Source organism: Coregonus clupeaformis, chromosome 14, assembly GCF_020615455.1.
Source record: "Coregonus clupeaformis isolate EN_2021a chromosome 14, ASM2061545v1, whole genome shotgun sequence".
Lineage (NCBI taxonomy): Eukaryota > Metazoa > Chordata > Actinopteri > Salmoniformes > Salmonidae > Coregonus > Coregonus clupeaformis.
Window position 1 is genome coordinate 30233751 of NC_059205.1, and position 12512 is coordinate 30246262.

General features: G+C 40.4%; 1 protein-coding gene across 5 annotated transcripts in view; it reads left to right on the forward strand.

The window, feature by feature from the left end:
• The first annotated feature begins 10619 nt into the window (after nt 1-10619).
• Nucleotides 10620-12512, forward strand: part of st18 (ST18 C2H2C-type zinc finger transcription factor) — a 40933-nt gene continuing 39040 nt past the window's right edge. For 4 of the 5 annotated variants that reach the window (XM_041896354.2, XM_041896358.2, XM_041896359.2 and 1 more), the window contains exon 1: nt 10620-10914. The gene's annotated coding sequence lies outside the window, so the exon portion shown is untranslated. The remainder of the gene's footprint in view (nt 10915-12512) is intronic. The other variant, XM_041896357.2, reaches the window with a different exon arrangement.

A 12512-nucleotide genomic window follows, 5' to 3' on the forward strand; every position in this document is an offset into this window, starting at 1 on the left:
ACTTCAGAATGTGAACACAACTAGAGGTAGCTATGGAAATCAATGTGTTGATATAATTCATCCATCTTATTTTTGTTTGTTACAGCTATTTCCCAACTGGCACAACTCATATAGAGACTACAGTACAAACATGGCTGTGTCCCCCAAAAGAAGAACAAAGAGTTGTAGAGGTAAAGTGTCAAAGCCAGCTGCTAAACAGAAAAGCTCACTGTCTGTTCAAGTTGGGAGGGAAGATTTTTTTCTCTCCAGAAGATAGTTTGCAACAAAAGTTGCACTGTTGGCCTGTTGAGTGTGGTGGTGTGGTGTCAGCCGGTCCCAGGCCCAGTGGCCCTCACCGGGCTCTGCTCTGCTGACGGGAGGGAGAGTGGCTGGTGGCTGGCCTCGTTTGTTCATGGTCCCCCCTCTCTGAAAAGAGTTATGCTGTCTGTTTTGAATGAACAGCGTTTTTCTTTGTGTGCTCGATCAAAACAGAGGGGCAAAGTTAGTCAGCAAGTTGCATAGCTATCTGCATTCTAATTCTTCAAGCCTCTTTTGTATGAAGTTTGGACACAATGTTTTACACTGTGTTTGACCTGACTGGGATGCTGGAGGTAAGAGATCATTTTTTTACCCCCCAAATACAAAATAGAACAGGCTAGATTCTAATTCAATAGTCAGCTACTTCTCAAATATATAGACTAAAGTACTCTACAGTAGCCTACAGTCATCATATAACCTCAGAATATAATGCATACAAATTATGGTACAGTGAGTATAGGCTATGTAGCTAAAATATGTATATGCTTTTTTTATCTGATCTATTTTCTAACCACAAGGTATTTGACTATGAATCCCTGGCACTTTTGATATTACCTGAAGGCAAATAGTACAGATTTATACAAGTTATTTACAACAACAGCCAAGCCATTCCTCTGGAAACTAGGCTGCAGATCAAAGGATTGGTTTGATCTCTACTTAGCATATTTGTTTAACCTAGCCAGTGATTCTGAAAAGTGCACAAGCTTTTGCCGTGATATGCAGAGCGCCCTTTATCCGTCTTTTTCTTGTGTTAGCTCTGGATTTAAGTACTTTCTGTATTTATGAGACAACTGGATTTGCCAGCTTTTGAAATTTAGTTGCCCACTGCTAGCAGTCTTGGCACCCAGGGATAGATAACTAGGTATGTTCCACCGCTAATCCTGATCGGCCTTCTAATAGTATTTGTGGACTGTACAGCACTCAATTAGGGCATAATGTGCTATTTTTATTTCCTTTAAGTTGGATTAAATTAGAAAATGTGTTTTGCAGTTTTTCATATCTGCAATTTACTTTTTGAAGTATTGTTTTATTTAGCAGTTTAATTCGGGCAATGCTACTCTGCTCTGCACACATGGATGCAAAATGTCAAGCAAAGAAACAATGTCCAAGCACTCTAAAATAGAATATGTCAGGGCAATCAGTAAATTTTCTGGAAAGAGAATGCATATGCACACAATGCCCTAATTCTTTCTTACTTTGGGAAAGATGAGCACAGGTTTATTGAGAGCCAGAAAAAAGGGCAGATGGCTCACAAGAGGGATAAACCTGTGAAGTCATGCTGTAAATGTGTTTTACAGAAAACAATGATAGGAGCGGACAAAGCGATTGTGGCAAAGTCCTTTGGAAAATGGAAAAGCAGCTCTCAAAGGTCCAGGACCATGGAGAAGCCGGATGAGCCGTCTGAGGAGAGCAAGGAGGAGAACCTTTCCAGCTGCACCTGTGAGTCCCCACGAAAAGGCAAGGAACCAACAACCTATGGAGGAAAAGTACCTCATTTCCTTATTTCAAATAGTCATAGGCCTATTTCTCTCAGCTTATTTTTCTTGTGGCCATTTTAATTATTACTAGCAGCATTGTTTTCCATTTGACTCTCTCTAGCTAGCCTGCTCTATCCAGCCAGTGAACAAACAAACAAACCACATTGTTGGGCAGGAGAATTCCTTTTGAGGGGAAGTGTGTCTCCAATGATACCGCGCTGCCAGGAAAAAGACAAAGCAAAAAATAGCAAACACAAAAACTGTCACAGGTGCATGGGACTGAGAGAGAACCCAGTGAATGGTCACTGCGGTCCCTAGGAGGTCTTTCAGTGTAAGCCAGTGCGGTGGGTGGACTTCTGACAAGGACATTGGTGAGCAGCCAGGTGGAGTGTGTAACTGAGAATGCTGCTGTTTATTCTTTTCACATGCTAATATGCCTCCAATCTGACTTCTCTATGCAGCAAAAACTTTACTTTGAGTCTACATTTATTTTTTCCTTTCACTACCTACAGAAGCATTTTGATACCTTGGATGCATTCAACGTAATCATTTATGATATGCAATGAAAATTCATTACTATGCAGTATTAAACTGCTGCAGGTGGTGAAAGAATGTCAATCCAGTGTGACATGGAGATTAACAGGCCTTTTAGTGGTACTCTCTCACTGTAAGGTCTGACTTTCCATTCCTGTTTGATGTAACCCTACTTATTTCCACACTTACATTAACATGTATTTGTCTTATCAGCATACACAGTTGGCATCAAATATCTGGAAAGGGCAGATAGGCTCCACATTCTGTACAAATGCTCCAATAAGTGGACAGAGTAAAAACAGTGGAGTATGTAGATGATACCAACAGGTCATTTAGCCCATCTTGATGTTGGCGGGAACTGGAACACACTGTCGTACACGGCGATTCAGAGCATCCCAAACATGCTCAATGGGTGACATGTCTGGTGAGTATGCAGGCCTTGGAAGAACTGGGCCATTTTCAGCTTCCAGGAATTGTTTACAGATCCTTGCGGCATGGGGCCATGCATTATCATGCTGAAACATGATGGCGGCGCATGACTGGCACGATAATGGGCCTCAGGATCTCGTTATGCTATCTCTGTGCATTCAAATTGCCATCAATAAAATGCAATTGTGTTAGATGTTCGTAGCTTATGCCTGCCCATACCATAACCCCAACGCCCTCATGGGGCACACGTTGACATCAGCAAACCGCTCGCCCACACGACGCCATCTGCCCGGTGCAGTTGAAACCAGGATTCATCCGTGAAGAGCACACTTCTCCAGCATACCAGTGGCCATCGAAGGTGAGCATTTGCCCACTGAATTCGGTTACGATGCCGAACTGCAGTCAGGTCAAGACCCTGGTGTGCAAACCCACAGTTTCATCAGCTGTCCGGGTGGCTGGTCTCAGCCGATCCCGCAGGTGAAGAAGCCGGATGTGGAGGTCCTGGACTGGCGTGTTTATATGTGGTCTGCTGTTGTGAGCCCGGTTGGACGTACTGCCAAATTCTCTCAAACGACGTTGGATGCTGCTAATGGTAGTGAAATGAACATTCAATTATCTGGCAACACCTCTGGTGGACATTCCTGCAGTCAGCATGCCAATTGCACGCTCCCTCAAAACTTGAGACATCTGTGGCATTGTGTTGTGTGACAAAACTGCACATTTTTAGAGTGGCCTTTTATTGTCCACAGCACAAGGTGCACCGGTGTAATGATCATGCTGTTTAATCAGCTTCTTGATATGCCACACCTGTCAGGTGGATGGATTATCTTGGCAAAGAGAAATGCTCACTAACAGGGATGTAAACATATTTGAGCAAAATAAGCTTTTTGTGGGTATGAAACATTTGGTATCTTTTATTTCAGCTCATGAAACATGGGACCAACATTTTACATGTTGCATTTATATTTTTGTTTAGTGTAGTTCAATCTTTTTCGTATCTGTGCATATCTGTCTTTTTCTAATTCAGTTCCTGAAAATGGCAATATGGCTCCACTGTCCTATAAAAATGTTCATACCTTCTAGTGTAAACTCTGTAAATGGCATCAAAGGCAGCATTGTCACCTGCACCTCTAGTATATTTTCTGCATAACCAACCACTACAACAGGCAGTCTCAGGGGACATACAGTTTTCCTATTCCAGCCCCAACCCTGAATTACTGTGTGTTCAGTGTAATTATAAAGGAGGATTGTTGCCAGGCTATAATGCAGAATGCCAGGTGCACACTAGCAGTGTCTCCCATTCCCACTAACTCACAGAGCCGAATCTACGTAGCCTACAGTAAGTACCCTAACCTCTAAGGTAATGTGCTGCTACTTCATTCAGCAGTAATCAGTTTAGCTTTCTCTCTCTATTCCTTGTTGAAACCTGAAATCAACCGTATGTCTGCCGATAAACATACATCATAAAGAGGGAAAGGGAGAAAGTGCAACACTTGGTAGTGCTCTATTTTCCTAAGCCTGCTTAGGTTATGTGACTGAGCCACAGTTGCTCTGTGAAATTGTATCCCGATACTGGCACTGCATCCTTGTGAGGGAGTCTTGTAAAATGGGTTTACTTAGCGCTTTTGCTGGCATTTTCCGAAGATAGCAAATGCACAAACACTGCCCATGATCGGATTAACTGTACAACAAAATGATGTAACTCTTTGTCTTGCTTGTGTGGCATAGGTTTTCCTCTGCATGAGTTTAGTGGTCAGCTCAAAATGTAGACAGGGATGTTACAGAGCCAACATGCAGTTCAGCCATAAGACAAGTAGCACTATATAATATACAGTATATGACAGATTATGTCTCTTCTGTGGTTTATCATTGGACATTAATTGATTGTAAAGCGTCAGTCTCCAAAACACGCCATGTTAAACTACTGTGTCATAGAGACCTGCTGAGAGTGAGATACCCTTGCCCTTGGGCAACCATCCATGGAAGCAATCTCCCATAGTAACACACACTCCATCAATCTCAATCGAAGTATACACCTACTGAATAACACTTAGTTATTATTAATGCTATTGCCCTCTTTTGCAAGCACACATGTCTTGTTGACGTTAAAGGAACTTTATTTTGAGACAAGTAATTTTTAATGCTATTGCCCTCTTTTGCAAGCACACGTCTTGTTGATGTCCTTCTTTAAGGCCTTCCAATGGACGCAACGTAGTTTGTAACCATGTGTACACATAATATACTGTATGACACTGAAATAAACCAAAGAATACAGTATGTTGTACAATGTATACATGGCCCACACATGTACTGTACACCTAGTATTCTACAGAGACAAGAATACAAAGGTGTGTCAAGACCTTTCATTAATCACTCAATTACAAATCAGTTGAAACATCTCCACGTATCCCACTTATTTACATTTTAATTACTACTATTACTTATTTTTAATTTTTTTAAATGTAACTATAGCAAGCTCAATTCCTCCCCTACACTATAAAGAAGCAAAATGACTGTTTTTCACTGGAGGTTTAGATGCTTGTTTATCACTTTTAAATACCATCATCTTTGCTGAAATCCCCTCTCAAAAGAACCTTTCACTTGCTGGAATAAATTCAAATTTAAATTTAAATCCCTCTTTGCATTTCTTCAGCCTCTTTTAAAATAGCTGCCTCCTTTTAGAAAGCTGTTTATGTAGTGATCTGTTCATAATCCAGTTTGTTTCTCAACAGCAAAAAACACAGAAATCGTATTATCACTATCTTGGAGAGATGATGCGAGAAATCAGGAAGTATAAATGTCTGGATCTGTGGAAGTTTTCAAAGTGCTAAATCTGAAAGAATAAGGCAAAAGCCCTTTGATGAAGTAATCTGAATAGTAGCATTTGACTTGCAAATATCGATAGTACATTGTATTGAGACAACTCAGAATGTATCAAATACCTTTTGTGATGTTATTTAAAAAAGCTAGACTGGCTGTTCCTTGAACAAATATACAGAAATCTCTCTCTCATTCACAGCAATCTGAAATATGTGCTAGGTAGATAACTCATCAGAAATGTCCTACCATGTGATATACAGCTTTTTGTACTTAGCGTATGAAGATTTAACCATTGGCACAATGGGTGAACCTTACATGTCAAGTCTTCTATAATTCTATAAACAACAACCCTTCCCAATCTCACAAGGCTCACACCTAATATTCTGTAGAAAACAACATTTAATCAAGAATTTAATTAATAAAAACTGAAAAACATTTTTCTGCAAGTGCCTTGTGATAATAAATATCCAGTTGAAAATATGTAAAATAACTGTGAAGAGCCTGTTGGAAGATTTCATTTGCTCCAGCTAGATTGGGTTTATTGTTGGAAACAAAATATAATTGTGCCTCTAGAAAGTTAACAAAAGGACAAATCTAAACAAAAGGAAATCAATGGCCGAGCCCATTAATCACTCAAAGCAAGCTACTTATGCTGAAGAAACTTACTTGATAATCAATTTCAATTTGTATTCTGATTCACGTCAGCAAGCTTCCTTTATCGGGCGCAGTCAAAACATTGTAAACTACATTAATGTGAATATTTTTGTATTTTCAAGTGTATCTCTCTGCATAGTCATCGTGAAAAAACTGTGGCTGTCTTACAAACTGGTGTAAATGGCTGTTTTTAACACGGACCACTGCACTACTAATAAGGGTCTGTTGATTTGTCAACAACAATTATCAAGGTGAAACATTGTGCCAGACTCTTGTGTTTAATGAATTAAGACATGATTTTGGCATTGATTATACTGACCTTCGAGCACAAGTACAAGCAATCCAACTCTGTCAGCAGAGATTCTGCTAAAGATCGTAGGTTATAAAATGGAGACAAATTTGTGAGCTATGCATTGCCAAATGTTACTTATTATTACTCATATCAAGACAATCTATCGCTCATCAGCATCATCATTACAGAAGCCACTAGACACACCTGTTGCCATTGTTTGTGGTCATCCTTTTGCCTGGCCATCCCAGGGGAACCACTGCTCCCCTGGCCTTTGTAGGTGGGTCTGTTTGTATGCTTATCAGAGATGTAGTTAAGATCTGTTGAAGACCCCTTGAGACTCAGACCAAGACCCAACCTCTTGATACTCAGACCCAGAACACGACCCAGTGTTTCAAAACTGTGTCAAGCTCAAGACCAGTTAAAATGTTTAAATGAGATCCAGACCAAGACCATTGTAAAAAGTCTGCAAAAAAAAGGCTTCTTATTCCTAAACATTAGCCATTCATGCCCAACAAGCTCACACATTAGGGAAGCAAGGCGCCCTGGCATTTGTGTGTTTAATCATTCCTTCTTGGCCACATAACACTGGCAAGAGGAGGTATTGGGTGATATATCTTAACCATGAGTTTAGATAGTACTAAAACCATCTTGTCCAAAGCCATTAGTCCAGACCCAGACCAGAACATTGGGTGCTGAGTCACAGATCCAGACATTTTGGGCACTGATACCAAGACCAATGTGGTCCTTAGTGGTCTCAATATCAAGACCATGAGGTTGAGACTCTAACTCTCACTATCATACTCTGATAACGAATCGGTCCATTTTAGTGTCTTCTGTAGGCCCTGGTACACCAACTTAAAGAAATATTTATGAAAGTATGTAGCTTTTGCAGTACTGCAGTAACTTCAACATGATATAACGAGGCTTCGATTAAGCATTGGGAGTATGTGTTTAAAATATAGTGTAAGGTCGCCCACAGTTATACACTAGTTCTCCCCAAGGGTACTGTCGGGTAGTACTGATCGTGTCTTTAACTGCGATGTAGTACTGTATTTTCAAAGCCTTCCCTGCCTGTTGACATCAACATAAAGATAGTTACACATCCTGAAACTATATCAACAACATGCACTTATGTTTTGTTGCTCCATATTTGCATATGCTAATTGTATTTATTTAATGTACCAGTCTTTTTATGTGACTCTTTCTGTGATGAACAAGGCATCAAGTGGTTACACAATGGCAGACGGATGAGTATACAGGGTTCACACTATAAACCAGGAGGTGGTGATTGGCTATTTATCTTAAATTAACCTCACTTTATTTTAGAATATAATGATGTTAACATATTTGGTTAATGACTGGATGATTATTAATGCCTACTTTGTTGTATTGAGTGAAAACTAGAGCTTTGTTTAGCCATGCAGTTGACTATTTTTGAATTGAGATAAAAAGTGGTTGGTTGACCTCATAAAGATAATTTATTGTTCTTACAGTACATTAGAAGAATCATGGAAAACATTATACACTACATGACCAAAAGTATGTGGACATCTCATTCCAGAATCATGGGCATTAATATGGAGTTGGTCCCCCCTTTACTGCTACAACAGCCTCCACTCTTCTGGGAAGACATTCAACTAGATGTTGGAACATTGCTGCGGGGACTTGCTTCCATTCAGCCACAAGAGCATTAGTGAGGTCAGGCACTGATGTTGGGCGATTAGGCCTGGCTCGCAGTCGGCGTTCCAATTCATCCCAAAGGTGTTCGATGGGGTTGAGGTCAGGGCTGTGTGCAGGCCAGTCAAGTTCTTCCACACTGATTTCGACAAACCATTTCTGTATGGACCTCGCTTTGTGCACGGGGGCATTGCCATGCTGAAACAGGAAATGGCCTTCCCCAAACTGTTGCCACAAAGTTGGAAGTGTCATTGTATGCTGTAGCGTTAAGATTTCCCAGACCCAGACCATTATTCCTCCTCCACCAAATTTTACAGTTGGCACTATGCATTCGGGCAGGTAGCATTCTCCTGGTATCTTTCAAACCCAGATTATTTTGCTGACGTTGCTTCCAGAGGCAGTTTGGAATCCACATGCTTTTGTATATGTAGTGTATTTGTAGGTTTTACACAAAGCCTTTATGGTGCTCAAAAACAATGGGGTGCTTTGACATTTCACTTCTTTGCTAACATAATTTGCAGCAGAATGCAAAAATATTTTAGACACAGATGTGACCAATTGTAATACTTTTCTAAATGCAATCAAACACTTTTTATAAACATGAACAGGACTTTTTCAATGTGAACCCTTGTCTGACATTTAATTTCATCCAACCCACTCTTCTTTTCATTTCTCCACTAACTCACCCCCCAGTTTTGTGCATATTTTCCTGTTGATGAAATAGTTTTGAAAACACTATAGGGTGGTTAATGGGTCATGTTGTAAGCTTTGGGATAAACCTTTTTGCAGATTAATCAGGGACGAAGCATATTTTTTGCGTGTTTGCGTTACTCTTTCGCTGAATTTGTGAAAAACCGAACTGCTGGTCTTACTACACTGTCCTCTGTAATGGTTTTCATTTTGTCAGGATTGCTGTTGACAAGTTGATCCTTTTTATGGTTTTATTTTATCTATGTGTTTTTCTCACATTACAACTGTCTTACAATAGTTCAAGACATGAAGTAATCAGTACCTTCTTGGACAAACGCTTATGATGTTCTTTCACTATGATTGTTTGCATCGGCTAAGGAAAGAAAGAAACATGCTTTTATTATTTGGTACGATTTTTAAAGTGACGGCTCTATGCTTTCATATTTTCGAAACCACCATCTCACACGAATGGTGCAAAAATATGACCAAACGGAACAAGACTGTACTCTAGCAGTCCCTCTTTTCAGCATGTACCAATGGCTCTTGAAATACAGTTACAAAATTAGACTTTCAAATGAGGTATTAAACAAGTTGATGATCAACTGCCAAACCTTAAGTAATGATATGCCCCAGCCATCCTCAAGTCCCCAGCCTTGCATAACCAAAATTCGCAGATGACAAAAAGCACAGAAAATGCATTATTATTACACATGGTGTTCACACATCTCTCCCCAGAGACTGGAGTGACACAACCTAGAGATAAGCGTGTTTGGGTGGCCCCTGTCATCAGCTGGGGAAGGGGATGCTTGCATCTCTAAGAGGCCCCTTACGGGTATCACATATTTGAAAAGCTATGGCCCCCTACCCCCTTACTAACCCCCCCTCCCCCTTCTTCCTGCCCCTCCCCTCCCTCCCAGGCTCCACCCAGAAGTGTGGCTTCCCTTTGTCATTGTAATCTGGCCCTGTTTGCTAAACGCTTCCACTGTTTACTCTCTGCTACGGGGGCTTGTATTAACAGGAGTCAGCAGGACGCGGGTGACATCACTGCAGCTGGGGCTGGGGGGCTTTTGTAAGAGCTGCGTTTGTGATGTCTCGGTGCCCCTTTCTTCTCTCTCTTTATTCCCCCCTTCTCTCTCTATCCAGGCCTGTCTAATGCATGAGCTAACTCAGGAGGCTGACATGGCCTACAGGGAGGAATTACACCGAATTACTTAAATAAGTGCTATGCAGCAGCTAGCCTTCCTTCCTTAGTCACCAAACATCACTTCCAGGTCCCTGCCTTTTACTGATAGCTAGTCCTCTCTGGTAACAGAAAAGGTCTAGGACAAAAGGGCTATTCATTCATTCAAATAGGAGAAGAAAAAAAAGACAGACAGGTACTAAGATACAGAGGGGGGAAAAAATCAAATTAACAGACAAGGCTTTCATGACATACTTTGGTTGTTGTTGCCGTAGCGATAAAGTCGCAGACATTGAAACTCGTCTGTTGAGCCATTGTTATCATCCCTGGCCATCTGCTGCCGAGGAGTGACATTCCCGCTCATTTGCATGATGAGTGATATATGGGAAGCTTGGGAGAGTATATGCCCCACTCAATCCTATGACAAAGCAAGTGGAAGTTTTAGTAACATTAATATAAGGGGTGGAAATGAAAAAGGAGGAGAAAAAAAAAAAAAGAAGATAAATCAGTGTCTGTGTGTGTGCATGTGTGTAGGGTGTAATTGGGTGTAGTGTGTGTGTGTGTGTGTGTGTGTAGAGGGCTAACGCATGCATCTGCCTCCTTGTGCGCCTGTTTGTGTGTTTGCGTATGTGGGAGTAGAATGAGGAGGGGGTTGTCTGCTGTTGATGTGCAAATGTGCATCATATTGAAGGGCTGTGAATGGGGAGGTGTGACGTAAAAAGGGACCCGAACGCAGGTGCTTATCTCCAGGCTGTCAAAGGCACAGTATGTCATATTCCTGGGGACTACCTTTCAAAGACACAGCACCAGCTCGGCCATCAAGCGACTGGGGGGAAATCAAACTTTCTGGATCATAGAAATAGGTTTGTGTCAAATTATTTTATATAATAATAATGTAGTGGTTATGCTGGTGTTGGTAGTCAGTTATTTTTGTCATTGACATCAATCGCAGACTGTGAGTGCATGTGAAAGACGAGTGTTTTATCCTCTTGATGTTTGATGCTGTCATATGACTTAATAAAAAGGTGTTAGGGCTAGATACGGTATATGACTGTTTTAAAGTTAATGCACATGCTTATAGCTATATGACAGTTTAACTACTAATGTGTTAAAAATGAGTTTGCTATGACTAGTTTTATGATACGAATACAGAAATAATATAAATTGTGCACTTCAAGAAAGTATTCTTCTGATAAAAACAGGATGGTTGCCATGACATGGTTCTGTGTTCTTAGAAAAACCTTGCTGTAAATAGAGTGCAGCTTCTGCTCAGGTCTCAGACAGTTAGAGAGGAGATTATATGGCTCAAACTGGTTTTTAAGAAGTATGACCTATTTTTTATCATCCAGATAACATTAGATGCTGTCTACACAAATGCTGTGTGTTTAATTTAGGTAGAGTATAAGCTCAGGTCTTAGAGGAACACATGTTAGTATTGTGTGTAGAGACAAAGCATTGTCATGTTGTGCTGGACGGCTTTCGCAGTGACAGCTGTATACACGACTATCGAGCCGTAATGCACTAATGACTTAGCCTTCCAGTAACATGGGAGTTTGTCGTTGAAACCGTTTATGACATTTTGTTTTAGGTTTTAGACTTAGCCTATGTACAGCAGGACTTTATATGACGGTAACCTAAGACAAAAGTTGCATGAATGTTTGTTGGAAACCTGTTGTATTCTAAATGTTGTATTATAGATGGTAATAAGCGTTAATTGAGACTTTGCTGTGGCGTACATGGTTCAGACCTTACACTTGAACAAACTCTGAAGAGACACAGTACTCCAAGGTCTCCAGGGAAACTGTTGATTTAGTGGGAAGGATGGACGTTGCAAAAGTTTATCATTTACTGGTAACTGTCAATAGACTTAGGACTGTGCCTCAGAAGGGCAAAGATTGTTAAGGGATAATTTGGAAGAAAATTAATGCATTTTTCATAACATACTGCAGCTAGGGATTTTATCAAGACAACTGGTGGGTTGATAAGTGAGTTGTGTATTGAGAAAAACATAACTAGTGCAGCTCAGGATTTTTTCCAGGCCTTTGCATAGTACACATGATTAAATTAATATACAGGCGTAACGTGTTGTGCGGGTAAGAAGACTTTAATTGGATTAAAATCCTTAAGTAGTCAGTAAATTCGTGTCAGCTTCAGCTTCTTTTTTTAAGATGTATATATTTGCTTGTGTAGTTTTCTATTTGCACCCAACTTTGTTTTGTTAAGCTTAAGTAAGCTTTCAGAGTAAAATTAACATTCCAGCTTGTCGTTTAAACAGTATGTTCCTGTTGGAACAGTTTAGAACAGATCTCTCAAATATGACATTTTGTATCTTGTTTTTGAAAAAAATATACTAAAACATACAACAAAATGACCTATTTGTCAACTCCCAAATCCCTGATTCCCATTTGAGCTGTGATATTTTAAAAAGGCAATGACGTATACAGACCATTACGCCATGCCA